This window comes from Prionailurus viverrinus, chromosome C2, assembly GCF_022837055.1.
Source record: "Prionailurus viverrinus isolate Anna chromosome C2, UM_Priviv_1.0, whole genome shotgun sequence".
Lineage (NCBI taxonomy): Eukaryota > Metazoa > Chordata > Mammalia > Carnivora > Felidae > Prionailurus > Prionailurus viverrinus.
The window spans coordinates 131,387,218-131,397,320 of NC_062569.1; the positions used below are offsets into that span (position 1 = coordinate 131,387,218).

General features: G+C 45.3%; 1 protein-coding gene across 5 annotated transcripts in view; it reads right to left on the minus strand.

Moving 5' to 3' along the window:
• NRIP1 (nuclear receptor interacting protein 1) overlaps window positions 1-9,326 on the minus strand; it is a 100,634-nt gene extending 91,308 nt beyond the window's left edge. For 4 of the 5 annotated variants that reach the window (XR_007155639.1, XM_047875285.1, XM_047875286.1 and 1 more), the window contains exon 1: window positions 8,099-8,309. The gene's annotated coding sequence lies outside the window, so the exon portion shown is untranslated. Of the gene's footprint in view, window positions 1-8,098; window positions 8,310-9,141 lie in introns of those variants that run through there. The other variant, XM_047875284.1, reaches the window with a different exon arrangement.
• Window positions 9,327-10,103: the final 777 nt, after the last annotated feature.

A 10,103-nucleotide genomic window follows, 5' to 3' on the forward strand; every position in this document is an offset into this window, starting at 1 on the left:
GTAGACAAACAAAATTAGCCTTGGGAACACCTGGATGAAGACCATGACAAGGTATTTTAATGAATTATATCAAGAAACATGGTTGCTTGCTCTGCCTCAAAGAACACTACAGTAATTGTGTGGAATACCTCACAAGGGTTAGCATCTGAGGAGGGAAAGGAGCTTGCAGAGTTACCCTGGGTGACTACATTTCTCAGGTAAGCCCAGGGAACAGAGGGCATCAGTTCTCTTGAGAATTAACATCAACTGCTACAGAATTACCAGTTGGAAACAGGGTGCCTTCCTTATGAGACTGGTCTTTGGAAAGCCAGGCCCGGCAGACTGGGGGTGCTGCACCGAGTTCTATGGCTATTCTACACTCTCTTTGGGAGCAGGCTTTTAGAACTTTCTAAAAATCAAATAGAGACTGGCTTTCTTTTAAAAAAGATGGCATACTCTCATGAAAAAGCAAATTATTATCAATGACATTAGCTGTGTGACCTCAGGCACTTCTCACACTACGTTTCTTTCTCTGTAAATCGAGAAAATGATACCTATATGTCACATGGAAATTGTAAAGCAGACAGCCAAGTGCCTGGAACAAAGCAGATGTCCCCAAATCCTCTTCCTTTTCCTGCTCTTTCTCTCAATAAAAAAGTAAAAGGCAAAAAAAAAAAAAAAAAAAAAAAAAAAAAAAAAAGGGCAGTGGGGCACCTAGGTGGCTCAGTCGGTTAAGCGTCCAACTTCGGCTCAGGTTCTTGCGGTTCGTGAATTCAAGCCCCGCGTCAGGCTCTGTGCTGACACCTCGGAACCTGGAGCCTGTTTCAGATTCTGTGGTCTCCCTCTCTCTCTGAACCTCCCCCGTTCATGCTGTCTCTCTCTGTCTCAAAAATAAATAAACGTTAAAAAAAAAAATTTAAAACCTCAGGCTTGAAATCTTTACTGCTTACTGACAGCACACATCAATGTATAGAATCAGAATTTCAGAATTTAGAAATCAAATCTAACCCCCTTGTTCTAGTCTACAGAGAGATAAAAGGACGTTCCCATTATCTGTATTATACACTGTTTTAGTAGCAGATCCTAAGCTAGAAAATTGGATGTGGAATAACAAAACAAATACTTTTATTTATTTATTTTTTAATGTTTATTTTTGAGAGAGGCAGAGAGTGAACGGCGGAGGGGCAGAGAGGGGGGGGAGGGGGGGGGAAGAGGGAGGCACAGAATCCGAAGCAAGTTCCAGGCTCTGAGCTGTCAGCACAGAGCCTGACGTGGGGCTTGAACCCACAAACCATGAGATCATGACCAGAGCCAATGTCGGACACTTAACCCACTGAGCCACCCAGGTGCCCCTAAAACAAAGACTTTTTAAAAATTTGTGTTTCAAAAATCAAAGTTGAGCTTACATGACCCATTGTGCAAATATTCCCTTTATAGGAAAACAAACAAACAAACAAACAAAACAAAACCCTGCAACTACGATTAATTCATTTTGAGGATGTTTTTTATTTATGTCCTATTTGAGTGTTTCTTATTCTAGCCTATTCTAGAGTTTTTCTTGGGATTCTCCACCTTCTTCTATCCCCCTTCCTTCCCTTAATTTGTTTCTTTTCCAGTGTATACATCTACCACTCTGTTGTAGATTACTCTAAATTCATAAATGCAAGAATCAAAAAAGATAATCTAAAAAAGTACGCATTTCAAAAACCAGCTACAATCCCTTAAACATTTCCTATCTCTCGAATCCTGGAGAGATCCCTCAAGGGAGAAGACTCTTTTTTTCTGTTTTGAACTTCTAATTCTCAAATTTTGATTATGTTCTGTCACATGTCAGCTCTCTTATCTACACTGTTATTAAATCAACACAACAATTATACTATTCTCATTTTAAGACTACATATAAACATAATTTCCTAACTACTGCAATGCTGAATTATCATGACTTTGTAATGCATTAATGTATTTTTCAATGCAGTCACATGTTATATACAGTATAGACAAACTCAACAAGTCAAAGCACACAACTACAAAAAGTTTGCTTAGCAACTATGTGACTTGAGCTTTTCTCTCATCTACCTAAAGCTAATTGCCTGACTTCTACCCAGTATCCTTACATAGCTGGTGAGGAAGGTAAAAGCAAAATAAAGCACCCCAATTAACAGAAGCTCCTAACTCCTTAATTCCTGATTTGTTCTCAATTCATTAGCAGATTACAGATTTAAAAATAAGGAGTAGCCCTATCATTTAACACGTGACTGAAAAAGGACTTTCTTAATTAGAAGTCCAAGGATAAGAGACTTCATTCCACCAAAGCTCTGAATAAACACCAACATCAGGTCAATCAGAGTTGTCCTGGTCCTCGTGGTATCTTAAGCTGATGACTCAAGTTCCCAGCAAGCTTCTAGTTTAATATTTCTTGAAACACCAGGCTTAGTCACAGAGTGACCTGGAATTTAAGGCAAATAAGGGTCTCTTTCTTCATCCTTAAAGATATTTTTGCTAAATGACACAAAGTTAAAGAGGCAAGATGGGTTTTAATTTAGAGCTTTTATTCCCTGAAGTATACCAAGTCAAAAAAATTTCCTGGGAAGAGTGAAGCATGCTAGCTTTGAATTTCAAACACAACTATTAACCCTTTCAGAGAAGCAATTCTATTTCCAAATTTCTTAACAAAATGATTTTTCCCCTCAGGCTATTTATTGAAAGAGGGAGGGAGGGAAGAAGGAAGACAGGATAGATGAAGGAAGAAAGGTGGGGAGGAAGGATGGATGGATGATGGACGAACAGCCCAATGGATGTCACAAGCATCCTCCTAGCCAAAGTTTGAACACATTCTGGAGTTATTCTTGAATTTTTTTCGGCTAAAAAACAAATCAGATGAATTATCCAAATCAGGTAATTATCCATAACATTATCTTCAAAAACAATCTATCCTAAAATCTGGTATAGACATTCAGAAGTATCTTAATACTACTAAGTAAACACAGTGAAGTCCCTTCTTTCATAGCTACATTTTTGAATTGCCAGTCTCCTAATAAATTCTTTAAATCTGCTTCTCATCATATTACCCCTACAGTTCTAGGCCAAATGTTATCCCTAGCATGGTTTAAGGTATTAACTTTAACAAAATCCTAGTACAGTGGTAAAATGTATCATATTTCCCCTCTTTCCTGTTCTTCTCAATGTTTTATGAACTTAAATAAGATTGCTTTGTTTCAGGTGTATGGATACTCTAAGACACCACAAGTTTTGTAATGCTTTATTTGTAATATTTGCAAGAGGTGCAGGAATCCATTTGGATTTCAAGGTTCATAATGCAGAGTATGTACTATCACAGTGACAACAATTAGTATAACATCCTATTATCTCAATAGCTGTATTTTTAATGAAAGATTAAAACTACCCTTCATACCTGTAGCAAAGGAAAAGGAAAAGTCTGTTCTAAATGACCTCTAATTTTTAGAATCCTAAATATTCAATATCTATCAAATTGAACATTAAATTTCAAGGAACAACAACAACGACAACAACAACAATGAAACAGATGGACATTTAGAGCATAGTTTGTGAAGAAACCCTACTAAGACTTCAGAGAACTCTAAGTCCCAATTTCCCCCTAATCCTAAAGGTGCTTAAAGGAAATATTATTTCTGTAGTTATCCACTTCAAGTTATCTTTATCAGAAATCCTAGGAAAGAATTCTCTAGTTCACCACCCAAACCTCAGTACTGTTTCCTGTGTTCAGTAAGACCCTTGGGAAACACAAGATCTTAAAAGAACAAAGAAAAGTGGTCTAATATGAATTCATTTTCTTCCAAACAAACTATAACTCCCGGTTCTACTCTGGTGCCCAGTTTTGGTCTTCCACCTTAAATATATATTTAAGAGACACTCAACAGCAAAGTATACAGAGGCACAAATGTGGAATTTGTCATTTTTCCCTCTCCAAACAACCACTATTTATATAATATTGCAGCCCTCATAAAAGGGAATCCATTACCATCAGCAATTCATGTCCCTGCTTCAGCATCAGATGCAAACAGGATACGGAAACAAGATCTCTCTCCTCCATTTACTTTTTGTTCATTCCAGCCTCCGGACATAATCCTCAGTTCCATTCCAATGGCCTGCTTCATCATCTGACACTCCTGATTTTTACCTTCTCAAGTCTTAGTGACCATCCTGGTGTTATATTTCTGTGATTGTTGTGGTATCTAAATACTACAGAATGAGTCTGTTCATCCCCTCGCCCCCGGAGAGCAACTTAAGGAAATGCATCTTGAACAATTCAATTCCCAGATTCAAACTTACTATCCTGAAGCCCCTCCCCCTGCCATATTCTGCTGAGAATGTCTGACTTTTCAATGGTAGTCAATAATTGCTTTTCATAAAAATATTTCCTCCATTGGAAGACATGTGCACAAGGAGCTTTGTTAAAATACCAAATGCTTCTTTCCCCAGTCTTCATCCACGTTAACAGTAAATCAGTATTAAAACAAAACAAAATGCACACTGATCGTGTATTAGCCACGTGAAGGGGCATATGGAAAAAGCTCAAGGGTAAAGAACCTTTACCCCACCAGGGCCAAGACAGGAAGCTGCAAAGGAAGGCAATTTTCATGAAAGAACGCATCCAAAAATGTAGAAGCTGTTTATTTTAGAAAAGGGGATGAGAGGAGACAGCAATACAGAGAGAGGTGTACCGCTGACAGATAAACTAGGATTCTTCTTCTCTATTAACCTACGCTTTAAAAACTAACTGCATCAGGCAATCTAAAGTTTGAAAAACAAATCTGTACCCATCACAATTTAAACTCAACAATTCTTTCTAGGTGAAAATTAGACGTTTTGAACTTATTTCTGGCAGAATTATCTTTCAACCTGATACACAAAACTCTTACCGCTTTTCCAAAACAACACTTAAAATACGAGCTTTTAAGTTTCCTCCAATCTTCAAGTTTTAAAATTAAAAACCTAATCCCTTTAACATCATGTATGATATCCTAAGCCACTCTGATTTAAAATTACCTTCTATATCACTGCCTTCCAGTATTGGTTTGCAAAGAAATCTGCACAATTAATAATAACCTTCTTCTCTCTCATCTTTCTAGAGAGCCAAGAATGACATATCTTCTTATCTTCTTACTTGTTCCATTAGATTGACATATTTTGCCTCATCTGTCACCTTCCATAAAACTCTGCTTTCAGATATGAGTTAATTCATTTTTAGTTGTCCTCAATGTTCTAAAATAGTGATGTTTGACAGAATTAATACAGTGCTCTAGTTCTCTCTGTGCAACCGGTACTTAATTAAAGATCTTGGAGGCCATCTTTCTCTCAGGTTGTACCATTTAAAGAAGGAACGTTACTTCCTCCAGACAATGTGATAAGCCACATGGCACTAAAGCTGCCATCCCCAGGTCTCCCATTTAACGGATCGCTTTACTATGCATAAACTAGCAGCCAGACAGATTACCACTTTATTTCACATTGATTTACTTTTCACCTCTCGGAACCCTAAGTCTACCACAGCCTATGTTCTCTCTTACTTTTTGAATTTCCGGAATTTCTGGAGTTGTAACACTCCCTTATACTTTTATCATTGCTTTTGTTTGATGTGGGACCTCAAAAAGTCCTAATGACATTTCATCTGTAAGATTTCTTGAATCTCTGGTAACAGTGAAGACAGTCTTTAAGCAATCACAGAGCTACCTTGGAGCGCAAACTGAAAAATTCCCAGTTTTAAATTCTTTTGAATCCGTATCTTTTGGAGAACAGCCACTCAACTTGATATGTCATAATTTTCAATGCTAAAGGTAGCATGGATAATTGAAATTGGCACTTGCTATTTATTACACAAATAATTATTCTCTTGGATGGCCTTTTGAAAGCTAGCGCTTCTTAATCATTTTTTGGCTATACTGGAACCACAAGAGACGTGTCAATTTAAGCAAACTTCAGGAGCAATAAACTAACAAACAGACTCTAGGTGGTGGTATAGGTTATTTTTTATCATGATGTTTTGCTCTTAAAACTGCAAGAGTCAGAAGAGCCCTTAGCCTCTTAGCCTCTTTTACAGACACTTCTTTGTTGCAAACTTACAGTATTTGGGGATGTTTAAATTAGTAAAACCCAAGTTCTACAGAGTTTTGGAGATAAACGCAAAAAGTAGTTCTAAGTCAAGTCTTCCCACAGGCTTTAAACCTGGTTTTCAACTGCTTCAAAAGCACTGCAGAGACCTCACTGGAGTAAAACTAACAATAAGCAGTCCTCTTCCCCCCCCCACCCCCAAAATATACATTTAACTCACCCTCTTAGGGCACCTGCAGGGGTAAGTGTGGAAAGAGGTGTTTCCCCACCAGAGTGAGTGAAACAGACTAGAGTGACAATCCCCCAGCCTGCATAGTAGCTGTTCCCAGGGACTGATTCTTCTTTGTCTCTAGGAACTAACTCCAGACAGGGAAAAGTTGTTACTGGTTAGGAAGGAAGGCACTACTCTGAACCAACCAAACCCAATCGACACTACCACCAAAACACTGGGCAAAACCCAAGCAACTTATTTCTAAGTTGAAAAACCTTTCAACATACTCCAGGCAGCAACCCACACTCAAGTGCCAGGCAGTTGAAGCACTATTTGTTTTAAAAGTCCACTTATTTCAGTGTCTCTTCAACAAAGGTGACAAAGTGGTGGTCAAACATCCGGAAGATGCACCCACTTGCTAAACATATGATCCACTAATAAGCAGGTTCAAGGCAATTCATAACTTTAAAGAATGAATTACCAAAGCCCTCTGCTCCACGAATGCCCCCCCCAAAACGTAAAGGGTATTCATGTATATTACACGACAACCATATTTACTTTGGACACCTATAGACAGGCTTTCTTCCTCTAAAGACAGTTTTTCACCCCCGCACCATCTCACAATTTAATCATTTACTTTACCGGAGACAAACTCCAACTTAGTTCCACCGTCTGAGCAAAAAGTCTTTGTAGCTAGAAACGTCTTGATTTTTTTGCAAAATAAAATGCCCTATTAAAAAAATATTTAACGCAAAAGCGCTTATCATTCTGTTTTTCTTCCACTATCTTCAGAAACCAATTAAATCACTAACGAGATAGAAGGTAGAACAGCCTGTAATGCTTCAGAGATCAACATGTGTTACAGACTCCCAGCTTGGTCGCCTCTGAGACACACAGTTGATTCCTTTGTTCCTTCACACTGAACACCAACTCTTGGTTAAAATTTGGAAACTACTTTGGAAAGGATGGGAGGGATCGTAGAATATTTCCAGGGAAACCGTTCATAAAACAACAAGATTCACTAGTAGTAAGGAGGACACGGCTGCACAAGAGGAGAGAAAGGCAGCCTCCCAGGACCTCCACTGGGCTCACCCCAAATGTGAGCCCGGTTTCTGGCTCATCAGGGGGTCAAGTGATGGTGGAGGCCTCGGGTGCAAAGAGCCTCGCTCTCGGGAGGGGGAAGGACAAGAACCGACCGGCCAGGCCTGGGGGTCTGGTGGGGGCCGGGAGAGCTGTCCCTTTTTTCCTGTTCGCTCGTCCAGACCCTGAATCCCGCGAGCCCTGAGCAGGGAGGCACCGGGCGAGAGACGGGTAGCAGCACCCGGCGCCGCCCAGGTCGCCCCGGGCAGCAGGACCGAGGGCTGCGCGGCGAGAAGCGCCCGGGACTCCGGGCCGAGGGGGCAGTGGAGCGGGGCACGACCCGGGCCCGGCCACCCGTGCCGGGCGCGCCTCGGGGAGCACACGGAGGCCGCCCCTCGGCCCAGGACAGCCACAGAGCGGCCGGTGAGCCCGGGGCCAACTCCACAACTTGCCGGCCCAGCTGCCTCCCCCCCCGCCCCACCCCGAGTTCCCGGGAAGATTCGGACCCGGCAGGAGAGGCGGAATATCCCCGGAAACGATTCCTCCCCGAAGCTGAGCCCACCCCGCCGTCCGCGTCCGCTCCCGCCGCAGGCAGCGCGGTCCCCGGCGCCCCGACGCCCCCGCGGCCCTGCCAGCCGCCGCCGCCGCCGCCGCCGCCGCCGAGGGGCCGCGCTCCCGGGCCGTTTCCGGCGGCGCCCGCGGCCGCTCCTGCAGCCCCCGGCCGCGGCCGCCACTCACCCGAGGCCGCCGCGGCTCCGCGCCTCGGGCTCCGTCAGGCGCACTCCACGAAGGCGCCCCGCCGCCCCGTGCTCCCTCGGCGCCCCGGCGAGCTCTTCCCTCCGGTCAGCAGCGCTGCCAAGCGCAGTGGCAGCCGCGGGGCCACCGGCGGGCGTGCGCGGGCGGGCGGGAGGGCTTGGGGCCGGCGCGTCCCTCCGCCTCGGCCGCCTCCTCCACCTCCTCCGCCTCCGCCTCCTCCTCCGCCGCCGCCGCCGCCGCCTCCCGAGTTCGGGGCTCTGCTGCAATGTCTGCGAGGCTGACTTTGAGCGCCTCGCTCGCCGCCCGCCCGCAGCCGCGCTCCTCCCTCCGCCGCCGAGTCCGCCGCGGCCCAGTCCCTCCCCTCGCCGCTCCACGCCATTCAGCTCTTCAGCCAAGTTTCTTAACCCTTTTTTCCCCCTCCCTCCCATTGTCACCGGGGCAGGAGGAACCGCTCGGGTCCCGGCAGCTCGCGGGAACTGAGGAGCACCCCCCCCCCCGCCCCCGGTTTGCTGTTTTCCTCCTTGCCCGCCCTCTGGATGGCCCGGCGGGGGCTGCAGGGCCCAAAGGCGGCGGGAGGACTGCGTCGGCCGGGAGAGGTGGGTGCTCCACGCGCCCGAGCCGACCCCTTCCCCCCCCACGCTCGGCTCCCGGCTCTGTCCAGCCGCCCCCGACCGCCCAAGGCGACTGGACAGCTCCTCCCGGGCCCCCCGGGGGCTTGTTTTCGTTAACGCCGGCCGTGGGCTCGCGTCTGGGACACAGCCTGGGGGCCGGGACGCCCAGGTCCCGCTGGGGTGCTGGCGCCCCCGCTCCCATTTCACCCCACGACACGCGTTCCCTCGGCTCCTTCTCACGCACCCCACCCCCAGCTTCCACCACCTTGTAATCTGTGTGTCCTGCTTTAATCTTGGCGGGGGGGGGGGGGCACGGGCACTAACTCCAGGTCACTTTGACCCCACGCCTTAGCACGTAGTAGGCACCCAGGAATCAATGTGGAGTGACTCAGAGAGGAAGACTGGGAAGGAGACCTGAGGAGTGCCCCGTCCAGCTCCTTGGACGGACGTAGGACCCAGGAGCAGGGTTTATCTTCAACTGCTTTGTCACTGCGAAGTCTCCGGCAGGAGTCGGTCAGCGAATCTACATCATCCCGGGGAAGAATTTGACCCCACAAGACGAGGCAGAAAGAACAGGACTGCCACTTCTTCGGCAGCTCTGCTCGGTTCAGTCTCGGAATAAGAAATAACAATTACATCACGAGGCCGGGGCGGCAGCGCTGTGGAGCCTCTCGGTTTCCTGCAGCTTAATCTCCCTGAACCCGCCTCTGAACTGGGGAGGGGGGGAGGCACATATGGATTGGTGGCGAGAGAAAGTAGAGACAGGAGAGAGTCCTACAAAACCATAATCCCCCCTCCTTCTCCTTGCATTTGCTGTTTTAAAATCTTATCCTCAACGCTCCCCCAGACATCTAACTAGAACTATTAACACCCCTTCAACACCTCCCCAGATGTCAGGTTTCTTTTTGACTCTAGCATCTAGCGTTTAGTAACTCGCCATGAAAAAAAGTACCGGGGGGAAATGAGTGCCGTTGCTGAAATTGTCTTTTGCCTGATACAAAAACGCTGAAGTACAGCTTAGCCTCACCCTTAACTCGGAAATGGCATGCCTGTGTTAAAACACTTAATACACAAAACAAATGAGAGGATGAGGCACTCCATTCCTATGTATAGGTTTTCAAATCCTTAAGAATTCGATAACATTGGAAAATAGAGTTGCCAGCGCACTTAAGAAAACCACTATCCTAGTCATGAAACAGTAGTCTATGCCTGTTATGTAATGGCTGTATTGTGCATTTAAAATGTCTTTTAACCTTTAAAAATATGAATGAGTGTTCTGTAACACCTCCAAATCTTAAAAGTGAAAGCAATGCTTGATAAATGCACCACCTAGCACAGTGCTGGGCACATGGTAGGATCATTTTGCTTAATGGTGA